The 18,234-nt window shown below is 46.9% G+C and overlaps 2 long non-coding RNA genes across 3 annotated transcripts; one reads left to right on the plus strand and one right to left on the minus strand.

The window, feature by feature from the left end:
- The first annotated feature begins 2,208 nt into the window (after nt 1–2,208).
- Nucleotides 2,209–17,588, plus strand: LOC136792234 (uncharacterized). Of its 2 annotated transcripts, none has more exons than XR_010835709.1 (3): nt 2,209–2,708; nt 4,971–6,130; nt 15,638–17,588. It is a non-coding gene; the product is annotated as an uncharacterized lncRNA (long non-coding RNA). The 2 variants fall into 2 exon arrangements; XR_010835708.1 differs by having other exon boundaries at nt 2,227–2,708; nt 3,633–6,130; nt 15,638–16,831.
- Nucleotides 3,969–5,282, minus strand: LOC136792235 (uncharacterized). Its single transcript, XR_010835710.1, has 4 exons — nt 5,248–5,282; nt 4,784–4,973; nt 4,419–4,510; nt 3,969–4,270 (listed from the first exon to the last, which is right to left on the minus strand). It is a non-coding gene; the product is annotated as an uncharacterized lncRNA (long non-coding RNA).
- Nucleotides 17,589–18,234: the final 646 nt, after the last annotated feature.

Genomic DNA, 18,234 nt, shown 5'->3' on the forward strand with positions numbered 1-18,234 from the left:
ATATATTTTCTGGCTTTTATAGGGCCCTACTACGGTCCCAGTTCACAGGTACTTAGTAGATATGAACTGGCTCCACTCTGGCAAAACCATCCCTGCTGTGCCTTGCTCTTTCTACATTTTCCGGAAAAAGAAACAAAACCAAGCCCCCTAAGGACTGATGTCCAACAACATACTGGGATTTTTTCCTTGTATTCGCTCCACATCTCTGTGTTACAAAATCAAGCCCAGTTTCTTTTATTTGATTCTCAGCAGTGAGAATATTATTTATACCCCATCTGCATCCAAAAAGTTAGAAAAAAGAAAAGAGTTTATCACTCGTCCCCATAAAATAACCTCTTCCTCTGCCCTTCCTAGTCCAAGGTAAACAGTTCTAACTGCATTTTGCAAAGGATCTGTTTTCCAGTCACTTTATTTTTTTCTTATACGGACCCTACCAGTTGTCCCCAGCCTCATTTTTACTTTTAAAGCCAACACTGGACATCTGTCCCTAGTAAGATCTGGTTAAAGCCAAGAATAGTGAGAGGATGGCTTCAAGGACATCGGGCCATTTTAGAGCGTCTCAGGCACACAAATTGAGCTGCTGTGTGCACAGGGCAAGTGCAGAAAGACCGCCAGGGCTGCAGAAGGCCCTTCCTCCTCCTGCACGCGCACCACGGCCGCCCTCCCCTCTGCCTCGGTCAGTTAAGTACTGATAACTGTCTTTTGCAGAGGAAAAGTGACCAAAGCCTGAAGCGCTGATTTCAGGGACAGTGAGAAGGCCCTGGTCTATGTAGTCACAAGTCTGGAGTTTTCAGAATTATCCCGACTTCAAAAAAACCATTAACTGATCCTAGAAGTTGCAACATTTCTATTTCTAAATTATACCTAAGGAGAAGCTTCTTACATCTAAAATCAATTATAAAAAAGATCTTTTGGCAGACAACGTGTCCAAATTTTTTACGTAAAAAGATAGTCAACAAATCCAAGTCCCTCAGAAAGCAGCATCCTCCTGCTTGCCCCAGCCCACGATTCCACGACTACAGCTTCATTCCTTTTTACTGTACGGCGTTGTCCGGGATATTAGTGGGCAAATATCCCCATGAGATGCTATTTTATAAACTTTTACCAGACATAACTTAGAGGGACTGTGTCTTAGATTCTTTGCTGAAAGCAAAGTTTTGATCGGCAGAGAGGAAAGCAAGAGCTAAGATGAAGATGATGTTGTTCAATCTTTTTGTTATTATCACATCTTCAAGAGTGTTTTTTAGTATCTTTTTTCTGATTGACACTCCCCCAGAGAAACGTTAATACCACAGATACACTGTATATCTGTTTGTGTGTGGTGTGAATATCAGTGCTTTATACATAAAAATACTAAGGTGTTTTTCAGACCCTAAGCTGAGAACAAGTCCCCCTGCTTGGGGGCAAGAGCGGCCGTGAGCACGCGTCTGCAGAAGCCACCACCCACAGGGGAAACGCGAGTTTGGCTAAGAAGTTGCGGCCCCTGAGCCAAGCTCTTTGGGCAGAGCTGCTTGGCCGGTCCGACCACGCTGCCCCCTGCATCCCAGACCGCAGGGCCAGGATTCAGCCCGCCCAGGCCTCCCCGGCTCCCAGGGTCTCGTTCCCCCAGCCCTGACAGGACCCAGGGTAACGGCCCCCGAGCAAGCCAGAATGTTGCTGGGCTCGTAGATTCCCAGGTGACACGGGTTCACTGCGGACGCGGAGGTGTTAGTTCACAGGGCTGCAGGCGTGGGCTGCACTTTCCACCCTGTGGCGGCTGAAGGGAGGGCCTGGCGCCATGGAACACGTGGCTGGCGGAAAGGGGGAAGGCGTACCAAGCCCCCTCCCTGGAGGCAACGAGACACCGCTAAGAAAACCATCGCCAAATGCTCACCACGGCCAATGGTGTCTTTTTTTTTTTTTTTCTAGTTACTGCCTTGGTAACTGGAAATTCCAAACGGTCTGATTTTAAAAGAGGCCCACAGATGAAAGATGAGAAGAAAAACAGAGGAATTAGAAATCCAAGGCAGCAAAGAGCAGCAGATAAAAAGCTGCCCCCCCCCCACAGATGCAGATCTGGACAAAGAGAAAGTAAACAAGATAACCCCAGCTAGGGCTGTCCAAGGAAACAAGAAAGGTTTCTATAAATATAACCAGAAAAAAAATATTTGTCTTAGCTGATGAGATCACCACACATGGCTCATGATAGGGATCTTTTGTTGCTCCCTTAATTGAAGATTGGAGGAGAACAAAGCTGCGGCAGAACTCAGGCTACTGGCCACGCGGCCTGGGTTCCAGCAAAGCAGGCTCAGTTTTAATTAAATGCAGCTGGAGTCATTAAGACGTGATGCCATCGATCTGGACCGTGGCCTGTGTTTTCACTGACGTGCTGGCCCCGACGCCCAGCAACAAACAGTCTGGCGGCTTCTCCACACCCTGCAAATGGGGTCAAACACACGAGGAAGCATGCGGCCCTGGACGCAGATCTAGGGGCGAGAGAAGCTTCCCGGGGACCCCGTCCTCTCCGCAGGGGTCGCTGTGTGGGACCAGAGCAGGAGGGGAGCTGGAATCCCTCCCGATGTCCGCCCTGCCAGGGGCCAAGCCACATTCCAGGCTGGGACTGTAGCAGTGAACTGAACGGGACAGGTCCCCACCTCGAGGAGCTTCCACTTGAAGCAGGGGTGGGAGATGGGTGCAGCGGCAGACAGGCAACACAGTGATTACGCCAGGTGATTTCCCATGCTGACAGGTGCTTGGGGACAGAACGTGAAGCGAGGCGGGGTGATGGGAGGGCCCACTGGCTCAGGAGGTGTGGCGGGGTGATGGGAGGGCCCACTGGCTCAGGAGGTGAGGCGGGGTGATGGGAGGGCCCACTGGCTCAGGAGGTGCGGCGGGGTGATGGGAGGGCCCACTGTCTCAGGAGGTGTGGCGGGGTGATGGGAGGAACCCACCTGTCTGAGCGGGTGTTGCCACCCGGAAGGTGAGGAGGACCCCAAGTCCCAGGGTGAGTGTTCCCATGGCGGGAAAGTCTCTGAGTCAGGCAAGTACTTGGCATGTTGAGACGACATACAGAAGGCCAGGAGGGCGGTATCCTGTAGACCGCGGGAGAAGGGGCAGGTGCCCGCGGGTGCAGACAGGGCCGGTTTTGTAGGGCCTGGCAGGACATGGGCAGGGATTGGGAGTCGGGAGAATTTTGAGGGGAAGAGCGCTATGGTGCAGTACCTGTGTCTATTTTAGAAAGATCACTAGGGCTCATGGGGAGGGCGGACCCAGCCAGAGGGGCCGAGAACGGAGACGGGAAGGTAGGGACCGTGGTCTGAGTAGCAGAGAGGGCCGTGGTTTGCGTCTGGTGGGGGTGGTGACGTAGTTAGCTGTGGTACTTGGTGCAATGCATTTTGAAGGTGAAACGGGAGAGGGGTGTTCATAGAGAAAGCAGAGTTAAGAAGGACTTCTAGGTTTTGTCCTGAGCAACAGGGTAAGTAGTGGTCTCACTCACTAAGATGGAAAGGACAAGGAAATCAGCGGGTTTGGAGTGGGAAGCAGCCCACTCAGGGGATGCCTGCTTTTATTCTCTTGGACACCACGAGGGTTTGGTGAGACTCACGCCTCGGTTTCCTCATTTTGGTTTTTTTTTTTTTTTTTTTTGGTGCTAGGCGGGCCTCTCACCGTTGTGGCCTCTCCCGTTGCGGAGCACAGGCTCCGGACGAGCAGGCCCAGCGGCCACGGCTCACGGGCCCAGCCGCTCCGAGGCACGTGGGATCTTCCCGGACCGGGGCACGAACCCGTGTCCCCTGCATCGGCCGGCGGACTCTCAACCACTGCGCCACCAGGGAAGCCCCGGTTTCCTCATCTTGAAACACAGTAGCGCTGACGACATTATAGGGGCGGCGGGAAGGGCAAATGAGTTCATACGTACGCAGTGGTTAGGGGAGTCCCTGGCACACAGCCAGCAGCAAGAGAGAAGGGCTTAGCATTAACATTAAGGCAAGTTTTTCGTTTTAATTGCAAATAACGAGGTGGGGGGGGGAGAAGGGGCGAATAATTGAAAGTTTGTGAGAGAAAGGGAAGAAGCGAGGTGAAGAGCTTGTGGAAACGCGGGATGGTTGCCGGGGTCCAGGTAGAAGGCTGACCTCAGCTAGAACAGGGGCACGTGTGCAGCTGTAGCTGGGACCCCCGCCCACGTGGCACAGAGGCGTCCGGACGCAGGGCGGCGGTGGGAGGCGACGGCTCTCCTCCAGCCACGCCGTCTGCTCCACGAAGCCTGGGTCAGGGCGTCAGCTGGTGTGAGGGGCTGGGAAGGGAGACTTAAAGTGAGGGTTCGGAGTATGAGGCGCTCTCTGCAGAGGCGGAGCCTGGCAGGTGGGAGAAGCATGCGCATCTCACACAGCCTCACGCGGCACAAGGCCGGGGTGCTGCCCGTTCCAGGTATTTATCCTCACCTGAACAGGTGTTTGGCGAGTAGCTGCTGTGTGTCTGGCGCTGGGCTGCATGCTCGTAAAGGGGGTAAAGAGGGAGACAAGGTATGCGCAGTCTGGACGAAGAGAAAGGTTTTAGATGAAACGAAGTAACTGGAGGACAAATGTAGTTCAATCTGGAGCCGAAAGACCAAACCACAGAAAACCGTGCTGCCAAATTCAGGGGGACGGAATGTGTAAGGATGGCCTCCCAGGGGAAGCGGGTGTGAGCTCGGAACTCACTCAGCGCCCCCAAACCGGAGGTCGCTGCCGCCTGTCATCCCTGGACCTCGGAACCGTCTGTCATAAATATTCTGCAAGACGGCTCTAATAAGGTACAACTGACTCACCTGCTTTGTCTGAGGGCCCATCCGACGTCATAAGTAGAAACAGTAGCAGAAGCCTACAGCAGGCTTCTGGATTTTTGCAAGGTTTCCTTTGTTGGGGGGGGTTGGGTGGAGAGTGTGCCTTCCGAAACAAGAAAAGGTCTCCTTGCGTCTTAAGTGGCTGTCCTCTCCCTGACACCATCATTTGCAGTGCCTGTGGTGGAGAGCAAACCAGGAGAGATTCTGGCTGGAGGATAACCAGAAAGGTTACGCTGAAGTGCAGCCACATCCTTCGCCCCTGGCGCGGGGACCCAGTTCTTCCTGTCACTGCACCATGGAACAGTCTGCTTTGTTATCAAGAATTGTCAGCCTCGTCCAGCTCTGAGGCCAGACTTCCTCTGAGGCCCTGGGACCTCCCCCAGCAAAGGGTCCCCGTGAGCCTCTACTGCCTCCTATGATCAGGCCTAGGAGGGGCTGGAGAAACTCACGGCTGAACCCCAAGATGTGCCTCTTGGCATGTTCCAGGCAGGAGGAGCCGAGACTTGATCTGCGCTGGCAAAGTTATTTTTTAAACTGGAACTGCTGGTAAGGCTGCTTCCCTAAAAGGCAACTCAAATGCTGTCTCCCGCTCTCCCTCTCCTGGAGCTCTGGCTCTCTGCCACCACGCTGCTGCTGAGGCTCCTCCAGACTCTCCAAGGGACAGGGCTCTTCTGGCCCACTCTCCCCCTCTCCATCCCTTGTCGCCCCACTCAGCCACCCGCAGCCCATCCAGGATAAAACGGAACGTTTGGCAAGTTCTTCCAGTAATGCTCTATAAACTAAAATACACCTAATCACACACGGTGCAGCCCACAGCCCACACCTCCAGACCCTGGGACAGTACAGGGTCTCCTAGCATCACTTCCCAGAAGGCTTAAGCCCAGGCCAGGCCACTATCAGATCTCTTGGAAGTCAGATGACTTTGGTTATCCTGCCTGCGTCCTCCTGATGTTTGTGACCCACTCAAAGTAGAGAAGTTGTCACAGCCTATGAGGAAGATAGGTTCATAGGGGCCCCGTATCTCATTTGCCCTGATTTGTGAAGTGGAGGGAGAGCGGCCCGTGAGGCTTCTGTGGGTCTGCGCGTGGGGCCTCACCTGTGAAGCTGCACCTGGCCGCCTTCCTCACTCTGTGTGCCGCCTTGCCTTGCTATCTCTGCCGGCGCCCTCGAGGTGACGTCTTCGGCCGAGGGGTGGTAGCAAGAAACAAGAGTGGATTTTAAAAACCCATGAAAATGAAGCGATGAGACACCTGGAATACGAGGGAGGACAAGAAGGGGATCCATGAAAGGCGATGTAATAAGACGGACCAGGTTGGAGGGTTGAGAAGGGAGGTGAGTGGAGGGGAGGGGGGAGATGAGAGGGTGGGGGCAGCCCGGTCTGAGAACACGCGGTGACCGCCCGGCTCGGGAAGGGAGGAGGGCAGAAAGGCCTTCTGTTTGCCTTTGTCCACGAGGAACAAATCGCCTCGGAAAAAGAGTGGGTTCTAAGAGGGTCAGGGGAATTGCTTCAGACCCCACATGATTCCAAAGAAGTGAGGGCATAAAAACCATCCCCAGAGCGGGTGCCTGCCCCTCTGGGAGGTCTTGGATCTGACGTCTGCTCCCTGGACTTGTAAATGCCCCAGCCCGTGCTGGGGCCGAGAGAGCTGTATTTATCAGATATTCTCAGGTCCTAGAGCAAAGGACTCCTGTCGTTCGTTGTCTTGTTAGCGTCTCTTCTTCCCAACACCTGCACCCAGTCTTGGAAGAAACGAACGTGAGGCATGACTCTAGGTAGAGCAGGAACCTAGGCTGGGGGTCGGATTTCAGGAGAATTTCAGACACCACATACACGCTCTTAGCACCACTCAACGCTAGAATCAGTGTTCCTTATCAGAAAGTACTGTCAGGGTTAATAGAGGCGTTATGGGGAGACCCAGGACCTCCTGAGCCCCCCTTTCTGTGAGGGGACCAGCAGAGACCAACCTTCCGAAGAAGGGTTTCCGTCTTAACTCCGTGAGTCGGCCCTTCAGGTGGATGTCTGTAACTTTTTCCTTCTGCAAACGATTATCTGATTTTGACCCACTTGGAAGCCCTCCTAAACGCTACCTGGTCAGAATGCTTACTGACCAGGGATGGAATGCTTACTTTCTATTTGTGAAGATGAGTTACCACCGTGAAGCAAAATGGCAGCCAGTAGGATTTTCAATGGATTAATTCCGTATTCATCTGGGAAAGACTTACCAAATCTTTAGTAGACGGATTCATAGACTTGGGTAGACACCGGAGCCTTGAGTATCAGGTGACAGATGAGGAAATTGTCTCTCGCCCAAGGGCTCACAGCAAGGTGCAACGCAAGATGGAGATCTTTGTTTCCACTCAGCCCCACAGCATCTCAGATTTATCTGTAGATTCCATGAGAACATTTAAGAGTTGAGGGATTGTGACCAAATTTGACACTGCAGAAAAGCACACAAAAATAATTTTGATGTTGGTTCAGCTTATCATCTAGAAAGAATATAACAGCCAAAAAAAATTGTCAGTGAAAGCCTGACATTTTTACTGAGTATTGGTGATATTTGACAAGTCGTAGAGGCTAGAAAATGGATGTCTCAGAAGAAGACAAAAGCTCAATTTTCCATCTTAAAAATAATCCATTTAATACTGACAATATTTTTCATAGTTAACAACTGTCCTTTACACACACATCAGTAGGATGCGTGACATCTGTCCCTCTACATATGTAGTGATTTTTTATAGTGCTTTTTTCATTTTTTATTACTTCCTTTTTTAACCCCATTTTTTTATAGTTTTTAAAATTTATTTATTATTTTATTTTTGGCTCTGTTGGGTCTTCGTTGCTGTGCACTAGCTTTCTCTAGTTGCAGCAACCGGGGGCTACTCGTTGTTGCGGTGCGCGGGCTCCTCATTGCAATGGCTTCTCTTTGCTGTGCAGCACGGGCTCTAGGCACGTGGGCTTCAGTAGCTGTGGCACGTGGGCTCAGTAGTTGTGGCACGTGGGCTCAGTAGTTGTGGCTCACGAGCTCTAGAGCGCAGGCTCAGTAGTTGTGGCGCACGGGCCTCGTCACTCTGAGGCATGTGGGATCTTCCTGGACCAGGGCTCGAACCCATGTCCCCTGAATTGGCAGGCAGATTCCCAACCCCTGTGCCACTAGGGAAGTCCTTTAACCCCATTTTATCCTTGAGAGAAAGAGTAGGTGGAAGTGAGTGTTTAAAAAAAATCAAGCCCCGGGGAAGTAGAAATGTCTGGGTTAAGGTAATATAGGAAGTGTGTAGTGGGTGTGGTAATCGTCCAGGCAAAGGTCGCAGTGCAGGGCCTGCGGTAGAAAAGGAGGGAGGGACGGAAGGAGTGAGTCTGGAGAAGTGAAGAGAGAGAGCGGGTAATGAGGGGAGAGATGGGTCTGCTTTCTCCTGGAGGCCTCCTGGCAGAGTCCTGGTCCGGGGGCAGGAGAAGCATCTCGCGAGGCGTGGGGATACGGCCGGCGTGGGCTGAGTTGTGCAGAGCTGGCCTGTGGTTCACGTCCTCGGTGCTTCTTGAACTTCCAGTATCGCCCCCGCTGAGCTCCCCGGGAATCCCACCCGCCCAGCAGGAGCAACCCTGGCTCCCTCCAGGGAGACGAGGAGGAGCCCTAGCGTCCTGGGTCTGGTGCTTCAGCGCCAAGGGTCGGGGGGGGTGGGGTGGGCTGACGAGGGAGGCGGGAGGTCCTGGGGGCGGGTGACGGTGAAAGGAGTCCTGCGACTGTTCTTCGGTGTCGCTGCGGGGACGGGGGCTCCTGGTGGCTGGCTGGGGCCTTTGTTTCCCTGCCCTTCTCTCGGCGCACTCTGAGGCTGCAGCGTTGTGCTTTCAGGGTCACGTGTTAAATCTTTGCACAGCTGCCGGGAGAAGAGAGTGAGGGAGAGACGGAGGCCGAGAGCGCCCGCCCTATCCTTGCGCCTGCGAGCTAAACAGTCTCTACGGGTGGACTAGAGCCCTCCGAACCATCTCTCCCGGCCCCTTCCCGCGGTTACGTGGCAAACCCCTCTTACTCCACTTCCGGACTGTGCACACCCAAGCCAGCCTCTGCCCTCCGCACAAGGCTTCCATCCACATCCCCGCCTGCACTTGCAGAGCACACACATACACACACACACACACCCCCCACACAGAGGATGTGTGTGTTTGCGTTCACACCTCCAGACACACACACACAAAGGATGTGTGTGTTTGCGATCACACCTCCAGACACACACACACACACCACAAAGGATGTGTGTGTTTGTGATCACACCTCCAGACACACACACACACCACAAAGGATGTGTGTGTTTGCGATCACACCTCCAGACACACACACACACACACACACAGAGGATGTGTGTGTTTGCGATCACACCTCCGTGTGAAAGGAAAATCAACATTCTTACCAATCCTGTCACTTGTGCACCTGATGTTGGATAAGCAGTTTAATTTCTTTCCAGACAGTGTCAGTGTGTCTGGCAATTTACACACACACACACACACACACACACACACACACACACACACCTGGCCTTTTCTGTACTACTGTAAAGTTTGATCACGTGTGTCCTCACCGCCCTCTCTTCAGTGTGAACTCATGAACTGTTCTCCTTTATCCGCTAAGGCTGAACTTTCCCGTCCGCAGTTACCTGCTATGATCAGACTTAACACAACCATTGTTTCTATTTTTTTTAAAAAAAAACACCCTCATGTTTCTCCAGCTCCTAATAGTAAGTTTCCCCCTCCGCCTTTCCCACAAAACCCTGACCACTGCTCTACCGTTTCTGCGTGTTTATTCCACAAATGGCCTTGATCGGTGACTGCAGGCACAACAGCTAATGTGGCCAAGGGTCCCGGGCCAGCCTCTTGCTGTCCTGGCTGCCTCACACTGGTGCCTACTGGCTCAGCTCCTTGAGCAGCCAACAGGGAATTGGTCTTACAAAGTGTGGTTATGAAGTAAGGTGGTTGATTTTTTTAAACAGACTAAAGAATTCAAATAAAGTTTCACATAGTAGGGGAATTCCCTGGTGGTCCAGTGGTTAGGACTCTGCACTTTCGCTGACAAGGGCCCGGGTTCAATCCCCGGTCAGGCAACTAAGATTCCGCAAGCTGCATGGCACAGCCAAAAAGGAAGAAAAAATGTTTCACATAATACTGTGATCAGCATCGCCAGGGTTGGTCCCTTACTCCCCAAGGTCATCACTGGGAAGGAAGCATTCATCTACATATGTAATTTTTGATATGTTGTTGAAAAACAAATCTAATTATTTTAAGGCCCAATTCTGGTACATCCAAGAAGGTTTCAAAACAGACAGAAGCTTGCAGATAGCTAACAGATATAGAATAAAGACTTATTATGTTTATTCCTCGGTTTATTTGCTGGAATTGTATCCTGTACAGCAGAGGTGGCAAACTATAGCCTGGGGACCAAATCCTGTTTTTGTGCAATCTTTGAGCTAAGGATGGTTTTTATAATTTTTAGATGGTTGAAAAAAACAAAAACAGAATCTTTCATGACACAGGAAATTATGTGAAATTCAATTTCACTGTCCATAAATAAAGCTTTATTGGAACACAGCCATGCTTGTTCATTCCCACGTTCTCTGTGGCCGCCTTCATGCTGCAACCTCAGAGTCAAGTATTGTGACAGAGACCGTATGCCTCCCATAGCCTGAAACATTTACTATCTGGCCTTTTACCAGAAAAGTTAGCTGACTCCTGCTCTCGAGTATTGCTTATCAATCCTTTAAATATCTTTGGAAAAAGACCTCTATCATTTAGGAGTAAGTTAGGTTTACTAGAAACAGAAGCCTGAAGTAATAGTGAGTTAAACACGAGAGGAGTTCACTTGTCTCTTATGTAAAAGAAAATTGGAGCTAGGCAGACTGGGCTGATAGAGTGTCCCTGTGGTCATCAGAGACTGAGGCCTCTTCTGTCATTCTGCTCTGCCATTCTTACTGCATGGTGTACATCTTCAAGATTGCCTCATGGTCACACAATGGTTACTGGAGCTCCAGTCATCACATCTTTTTCCCAGGATTAGGAACCAGAAGGGGTGTGAGGACAAAAGAGCAGACCTCCCTTGTACTACTGTGTTGATTTGATACCCTTGTACGTTGCAAAATGATGACCACCATAGCATTAGCTAACACCTCTATCCTGTTACATAATTACAATTTCTTTTTTGTGGTGAGGTCATTTACGATCTACTATCTTAGCAACTTTAAACCATATGATACAGTTTATTAACTATAATCATTATGCTGTACATTAAATCCCCAGAACTTATCTTACAGCTGGAAGTTTGTACTCTTTGACTAATGTCTCCCCATTTCCCTCACCCCCCCAACCCCTGGTAACCACCATTCTAGCCTCTATTTCTATGAGTTCAGTTTATTTAGATTCCACATATAAGTGATATCATGCAGTGTTTGTCTTTCTCTATGTAACACAGGGTAATGCCTTCAAGGTCCATCCATACTGTTGCAAATGGCAAGATTTCCTTCTTTTTATGGCTGAATAATATTCCATTATATACATAATAATACACAATAATTATATACTATATATATATATATATGTATATATATTTACATCTTCTGTATTCATTCATCCAAAGACAGACATTTAAGTTGTTCCCATGTCTTGGCTATTGAATAATGCAATAAACATGGGAGTGCAGATATTTCTTCAAGGTCTTGTTTCCATTTCCTTTGAATATATACGCAGAAATGGAGTTGTTGGATCACAGGGTAGTTGTATTTTTAATATTTTAAGGATCCTCTGTAGTGTCGGCACCAATTTACATTCCCACCAAAGTTGCACAAGGGTTCCCTTTTCTCCACATTCTTGTCAGCACTTGTTGTCTCTTGTCTTTTTGATGATAGGCATTCCAATAGGTAAGAGGTGGTATCTCATTGTGGTTTTCATTTGCATTTCCCTGATGATTAGTGATGTTTAGCACCTTTTCATGTACCATTCGTACTGGCCATTTGTGTGTTTTCTTTGGAAAAATATCTATTCATTTCCTCTGTCCATTTAAAAATCAGATTGCTTTTGTTTATTTGTTTTGCTATTGAGTTGTGTGAGTTCTTTATATATTTTGGATATTAACCCATTGTCAGATATACGAGTTGCAAATATTTTTTCCCATTCATTTGGTGGTCTTTTCATTTTGCTGTTGGTTTCATTTGCTGTGCAGAAGATTTTTTTTGGTTTTGTTATCTTGGGTTTTTATAATTAATTAATTAATTAATTAATTAATGGCTGCATTGGGTCTTTGCTGCTGTGTGCAGGCTTTTCTCTAGTTGAGGTGAGCAGGGGCTACTCTTCATTGCAGTGTGCGGGCTTCTCATTGCAGTGACTTCTCCTGTTAGGGAGCATGGGCTCTAGGTGTGCAGGCTTCAGTAGTTGTGTCTTTTGGACTCTAGAGCTCAGGCTCAGTAGTTGTGGTGCACGGGCTTAGTTGCTCTGCGGCACGTGGGATCTTCCCGGACCCGGGCTTGAACCTGTGTCCCCTGCATTGGCCAGCAGATTCTTAACCACTATGCCACAAGGGAAGTCCTTTAATCCGTTTTTAGTTGATTTTTGTGTATGGTGTAAGATAGTGGTTCAGTTTCATTCTTTTGCACGTGGATATCCAATTTCCCCAACACCATTTATTGAAGAGACTATGTTTTCTTGGTTCCTTTGTCATAAATTAATTGGCCATATATGTGTGGGTTTGTTTCTGGACTCTTTTTTTGGCCGCACCACAAGGCATGCAGGATCTTAGTTCCTCGATCCGGGATTGAACTTGTGCCCCCTGCAGTGGAAGCTTGGAGTCCTAACCACTGGACTGCCAGGAACTCCCCTGAACTCTCTATTCTATTCCATTGATCTATGTGTCTGGTTTTTTTTGCTAATATTATACTATTTTGATTACTATAGCTTTGTAACATAGTTTGAAATCAGGAAATGTGATGCCTCCAGTTTTGTTATTCTTTCTCAAGATAGCTTTGGCTATTTGGGGTCTTTGTGGTTCAGTACAAATTTTAAGATTGTTTTTGCTATTTCTGTGACAAATGCCATTGGAATTTTGATAGGGATTGCTTTGAACTGTAGGTCATCTTGGGTCATATGGGCATTTTAACAATATTAATTCTTCCAATGTCAGTGGAAGAATTTTCTTCCATCCCTTCACTTTAGTCTGTGTGTGTCCTTCCATCTGAAGTGAGTCTCTTATAAGCAACAGAGTTGGGTCTTGTTTTTTTAATCCATTCAGTCACTCTATGTCTTTTGGTTAGATAATTTAGTCCATTTACATTTAAAGTAATTCTTGGTAGGTATGAATTTACTTTTGACATTTTGTTAATTGATTTCTGGTTGTTTTGTAATTCATTTGTTCCTTTTTTCCTCTTGCTGTCTTCCTTTGTGATTTGATGGTTTCCTGTAGTGGTGTGCTTTGATTCCTTTATCTTTTGCGTATCTATTATAGGTTTTTGTTTTGTGGTTACCATGAGACTTATATAAAACATTTTCTATTTATTTATTTATTTTTAGTTGGTGTGTAGCTGATTACAGTATTGTGTTTCAGGTGCACAGCATAGTGGTTTGGTTTCTTTTTTGGTCTTTACAGATTATATTCCATTATGCTTTATTATAAGATATTGGGTATAATTCTCTGTGCTATACAGTACATCCTTGTTGCTTATCTATTTTAGGTACAGTAGTTTGTATCTGTTAATCCCATACTCCTAGTTTGCCCCTCCCCCACTTTGGTAACCATAAGTTTGTTTTCGGTCTGTGACTCTTTCTCTTTCATATATAGACTCATTTGTATTATTTTTTTAAACTCCACATATAAGTGATATTATGTGGTGTTTGTGTCCGATTTATTTCACTAAGTATAATATTCTCTAGGTCCATCCATGTCGCTGGAAATGGCAATATTTCATTCTTTTTTGTGGCTAATATTCCATTGTGTATATATACCACATCTTCTTAAGCTAGTTGTTTGTTGATGGGCACTTGGGTTGCTTTTATACCTTGGGTATTGTAAATAGTGCTGCTGTGAACATTGGGTTCATGTATCTTTTCAAATTAGAGTTTTCGTTTTTTCCAGATATATACTCAGGAGTGGAATTGCTAGATTATATGGCAGTTCTATTTTTAATTTTTTGAGGAAACTCCATACTGTTCTCCATAGTGGCTGCATCAATTTACATTCCTACCAACAGTGTAGGAGGGTTCCCTTTTCTCCACACCCTCTCCAGAACATTTTCTATTTATTAGTTTATTTTAAGCTGATAACAACTTAACTTCAATTACACACAAAAGCTCTACATTTTTACAGCCCTGCCCAACATTTGATGTCACAATTTATTTCTTTTTTACAATGTTTATCCATTAACAAGTTATTGTATTTATGGATACTTTTCATACTATAACCTTTACTTTTAACCTTAATACTACAATTATAAGTGATTTCCCCACAACCATTGAAACATTAGAGTATTCTGAATTTAGTTATATATTTACCTTTACCAGTGAGTTTGTTTTTTTGTTTTTTGGGTTTTTTTGCAGTACATGGGCCCCTCACTGTCGTGGCCTCTCCCGTTGCGGAGCACAGGCTCCGGACGCGCAGGCTCAGCGGCCACGGCTCACGGGCCCAGCCGCTCCGCGGCATGTGAGATCTTCCCGGACCGAGGCACAAACCCGCGTCCCCTGCATCGGCGGGCGGGCTCTTAACCACTGCGCCACCAGGGAAGCCCTACCAGTGAGTTTTATACTTTCACGTCTTCCTGTTACTAGTCAGTATCCTTTCCTTTCAGCTTGAACAACTCCCTTTAGCATTTCTTGTAAGGCCACTAGCGATCAACTCCTTCACCATTTGCTTGTCTCTCCTTCAGTTCTGAAGGATAGCCTTGCCAGAGATTCTTAGTTGGCGGGTTTTTTCTTCGGTACTTTGAATGTATCATCCCATTCACTTTTCTTTTGGCTGCACCGCGTGGCCTGTGGAATCTTAGTTCCCCCACCAGGGATCAAACCTGCTCCCCCTGCAGTGGAAGCTTGGAGTCTTAACCACTGGACTGACAGGGAAGTCCCCCACTCACTTCTGGTCTACAAAGTTTCTGCTGAAATTTTTGCTGATAGTCTTATGGAGATTCCCTTGTACAAGTTGTTTTTCTTTTGCTGCTTTTATTTTATTTTTAATATTTATTTATTTAGGCTGCCCTGGGTCTTAGTTGTGGCATGCAGGATCTTCGTTACAGCACGTGGGATCTTCATTGTGGTATACAGGAGCTTTAGTTGCAGCGTGCGAACTCTTAGTTGCAGCATACGTGCAGGATCCAGTTCCTGGACCAGGGATCGAACCCGGGCCTCCTGCGTTGGGAGCGTGGAGTCTTACCCGCTGGACCACTAGGGAAGTCCCTCTTTTGCTGCTTTTAAAATTCTCTCCTTTTCTTTAATTGACAACTTAATTATACAGGCATTCCTTGTGCTTCACTTTATCGTACCTTACAGATGTTGTGTTTTTTACAAATGAAAGGTTTGTGGCAACCCTTTGTTGAGCAAGTCTGTTGGCACTGTTTTTCCAACAGCATTTGCTCACTTGGTGTCTCTGTGTCACATTTTGGTACTTCTCACAATATTTCAAACTTTTCCATTATCATTATATTTTGTGGTATCTGTGATCTTTGATGTTACTATTGTAATTGTTTGGGGCACCGTAAACCGCACCCATGTGAGACTGTGACTTAATCAATAAATGTTGTGCATGTTCTGACTGCTCCGCTGACTGGCCATTTCCTGATGTCTTTTCCTCTCCTCGGGCCTTCCTATTCCCTGGAACGCAACAGTATTGAAATTGGGCCAATCAACAACCCTGCAATGGCCTCTAAGTGTTCAAGTGAAAGGAAGGGCCACACGTCTCTCACTTTAAATCAAAAGCTAAAAATGGTGAAGCTTAGTGAGGAACGCAGGTCGAAAGCCGAGATGGGCCGAAAGCTGTGCCTCTTGTGCCAAACCGTCAGCGAAGCTGTGAAGGCAAAGGGGAAGTTCTGGAGGAAATTAAAGTGCTGCCCCGGTGAACACAGGATGATGAGAAAAGGGGAACAGCCAACATGATATCTGCTGCTATGGAGAGAGTTTTAGTGTCTGGATAGAAGATTGAGCCAGCCACAGCATTCCCTAAATCAAAGCCTAATCCACAGCAAGGCCCTAACGCTCTTTACTTGTGTGAGACAGGTGAGGAAGCTGCAGAAGAAAAGCCTGAAGCTGGCAGAGGTTGGTCCATGAGGTTTAAGGAAAGAAGCCCCCTCCATAACATAAAAATGCAAGGGGAAGCAGCAAGTGCTGATGTAGAAGCTGCAGCAAGTTATCCAGAAGATCTAGCCAAAAGAATTCATGAAGTTGGCTACACTAAACAACAGATTTTCAATGTAGACAAAGCAGCCTTCTCTTGGAAGAAGATGCCATCCAGGACTTTTATAGCTAGAGAGAAGTCAATGCTTGGCTTCAAAGCCTCAAAGGATAGGCAGACTCTCTTGTTGGGTCTATTGTGGCTGCTGACTTGAAGTTGAAGCCAATGCTCATTTACCATCTGAAAATCCTAGGGCCCCTAAGAATTACGCTAAGTCTACTCTGCCTGTGCTCTACGAATGGGACAACCAAGCGTGCGTGGCAACACTTCTGTTTACACCAAGGTTTGCTGAATATTTTAAACCCTCTGTTGAGACCTACTGCTCAGAAAAAGAGAGTCCTTTCAAAATATTACTTCTCATTGACAATGCACCTGGTCACCCAAGAACTCTGATGGAGGTGCACTACGAGATTAATGTTGTTTTCCTGCCTCCTGACACAACATTCGTCCTCTAGCCCACAGATCAAGGTGTAATTTCGACTTTCAAGTCTTATTATTTAAGAAATACATTTTGTAAGGCTGTAGTTGCTGTAGATAGGGATTCCTCTGATGGATCTGGGCGAAGTCAGTTGAAAACCTTTGAATAAGCTTTTTGTTTTTTGTCTGTTTTGTTTTAAAATTACTCTAGCTATTTTATTTTATTTTATTTATTTTTAATTTTTATTGGAGTATAGTTGATTTACAATGTTGGGTTAGTTTCAAGTATATAGCAAAGTGAATCAGTTACACATATACATATATCCACTATTTTTTAATATTCTTTTCCCATATAGGCCATTATAGAGTATTGGGTAGAGTTCCCTGTGCTATACAGTAGGTCCTTATTATTTATCTATTTTATATATGGTAGTAGTAGTAGTGTGTATATGTCAATTCCAATCCCAATTTATCCTTCCCCTCCCAATAAGCTTTTTGCCCCTTTATCTCTCTCTTTTCCTTCTGAGACCTCTGTAATGCTTGTTTTGGTCCACTTTATGGTTTCCCATAAGTCCCTTAAGCTATCTTCACAGTTTTTCATTCTTTTTTCTTTTTGCTCCTCTGATTGGATGAATTCCACTGCCTTGTCTTCTAGTTTGCAGACCCTTTCTTCCAACTGATCTAGCCTGTTATTGTATTCTTCAGCTCTGTGATTTGTTTGGTGTTTTAAAAATATTTTCTATCTCTGTGGAAATGCTCCTTTTGTTCATGCGTTGTTCTGATCCTCTGCGAGCATTTTTACGATTGTTATTTTGGGCTCTGTATCAGGTAGGTCACTTATCTCTGTTTCATTAAGATCTGTTACTAGAGTTTCATCTTGTTCTTTTGTTTGGAACATGTTCTCCTCTGTTTCTTCATTTTCCTTGACTCTCTGTGTTGGTTTCTGTGCATTAAATAGAATGGCCACTTCTCCCAGGTTTGAAATAGTCGTTTTGTGTGGGAGATGGACCTCATAAATCAGCCTGGCCAGCACTCCTTCCCATTTCTCAAACCTCTGTGATTGTCCAAGCCACATCCTTTGTTCTTAGCGTCTCCTGTCCACTGGAAAAAATGCACAACCTAAAAGTTGAGAATTATGTTTTATTTGGTGGACTTTCTGAGCACTTCAAGCCTGGGAGGCAGCCTTTCAGAATAGCTCTGAGGGACTGATCTGAAGAGGGCAGGGAGGAACCAGGATATATAGGGGTTTTTGCAACGAAGACCAGGTAGTTGAAACATCAAAAGATTACTGTTAATTAAAGAAAATCAGAAATCTCAAGTTAAGGGATTTAGTGCTTTTCTGTGTATGGGAAGAGGCAGGAGCCTGGGCTCATTGATATCATCCCTCTGATCTGCACCTCAGCTCTCTGAGGCCAGTGTCCTGTGCTTTCTCATCCTGAATCCCCTCAGGGTGCACCGTGGCGGGTGGCTGCAGTGGCTTGATGGCAGCAACATCCTTTGTTTACTGATATGGCAGGCGCAAGCACAGGCAGCATTTTACATTCACACTCCCAAGACCATCAGTGTCTCAAGGGGGATGATCACAGTTAGCACCCAGATGTAGGCTGGTTGGAAGCC

This window comes from Kogia breviceps, chromosome 12 (assembly GCF_026419965.1).
Source record: "Kogia breviceps isolate mKogBre1 chromosome 12, mKogBre1 haplotype 1, whole genome shotgun sequence".
NCBI lineage: Eukaryota > Metazoa > Chordata > Mammalia > Artiodactyla > Physeteridae > Kogia > Kogia breviceps.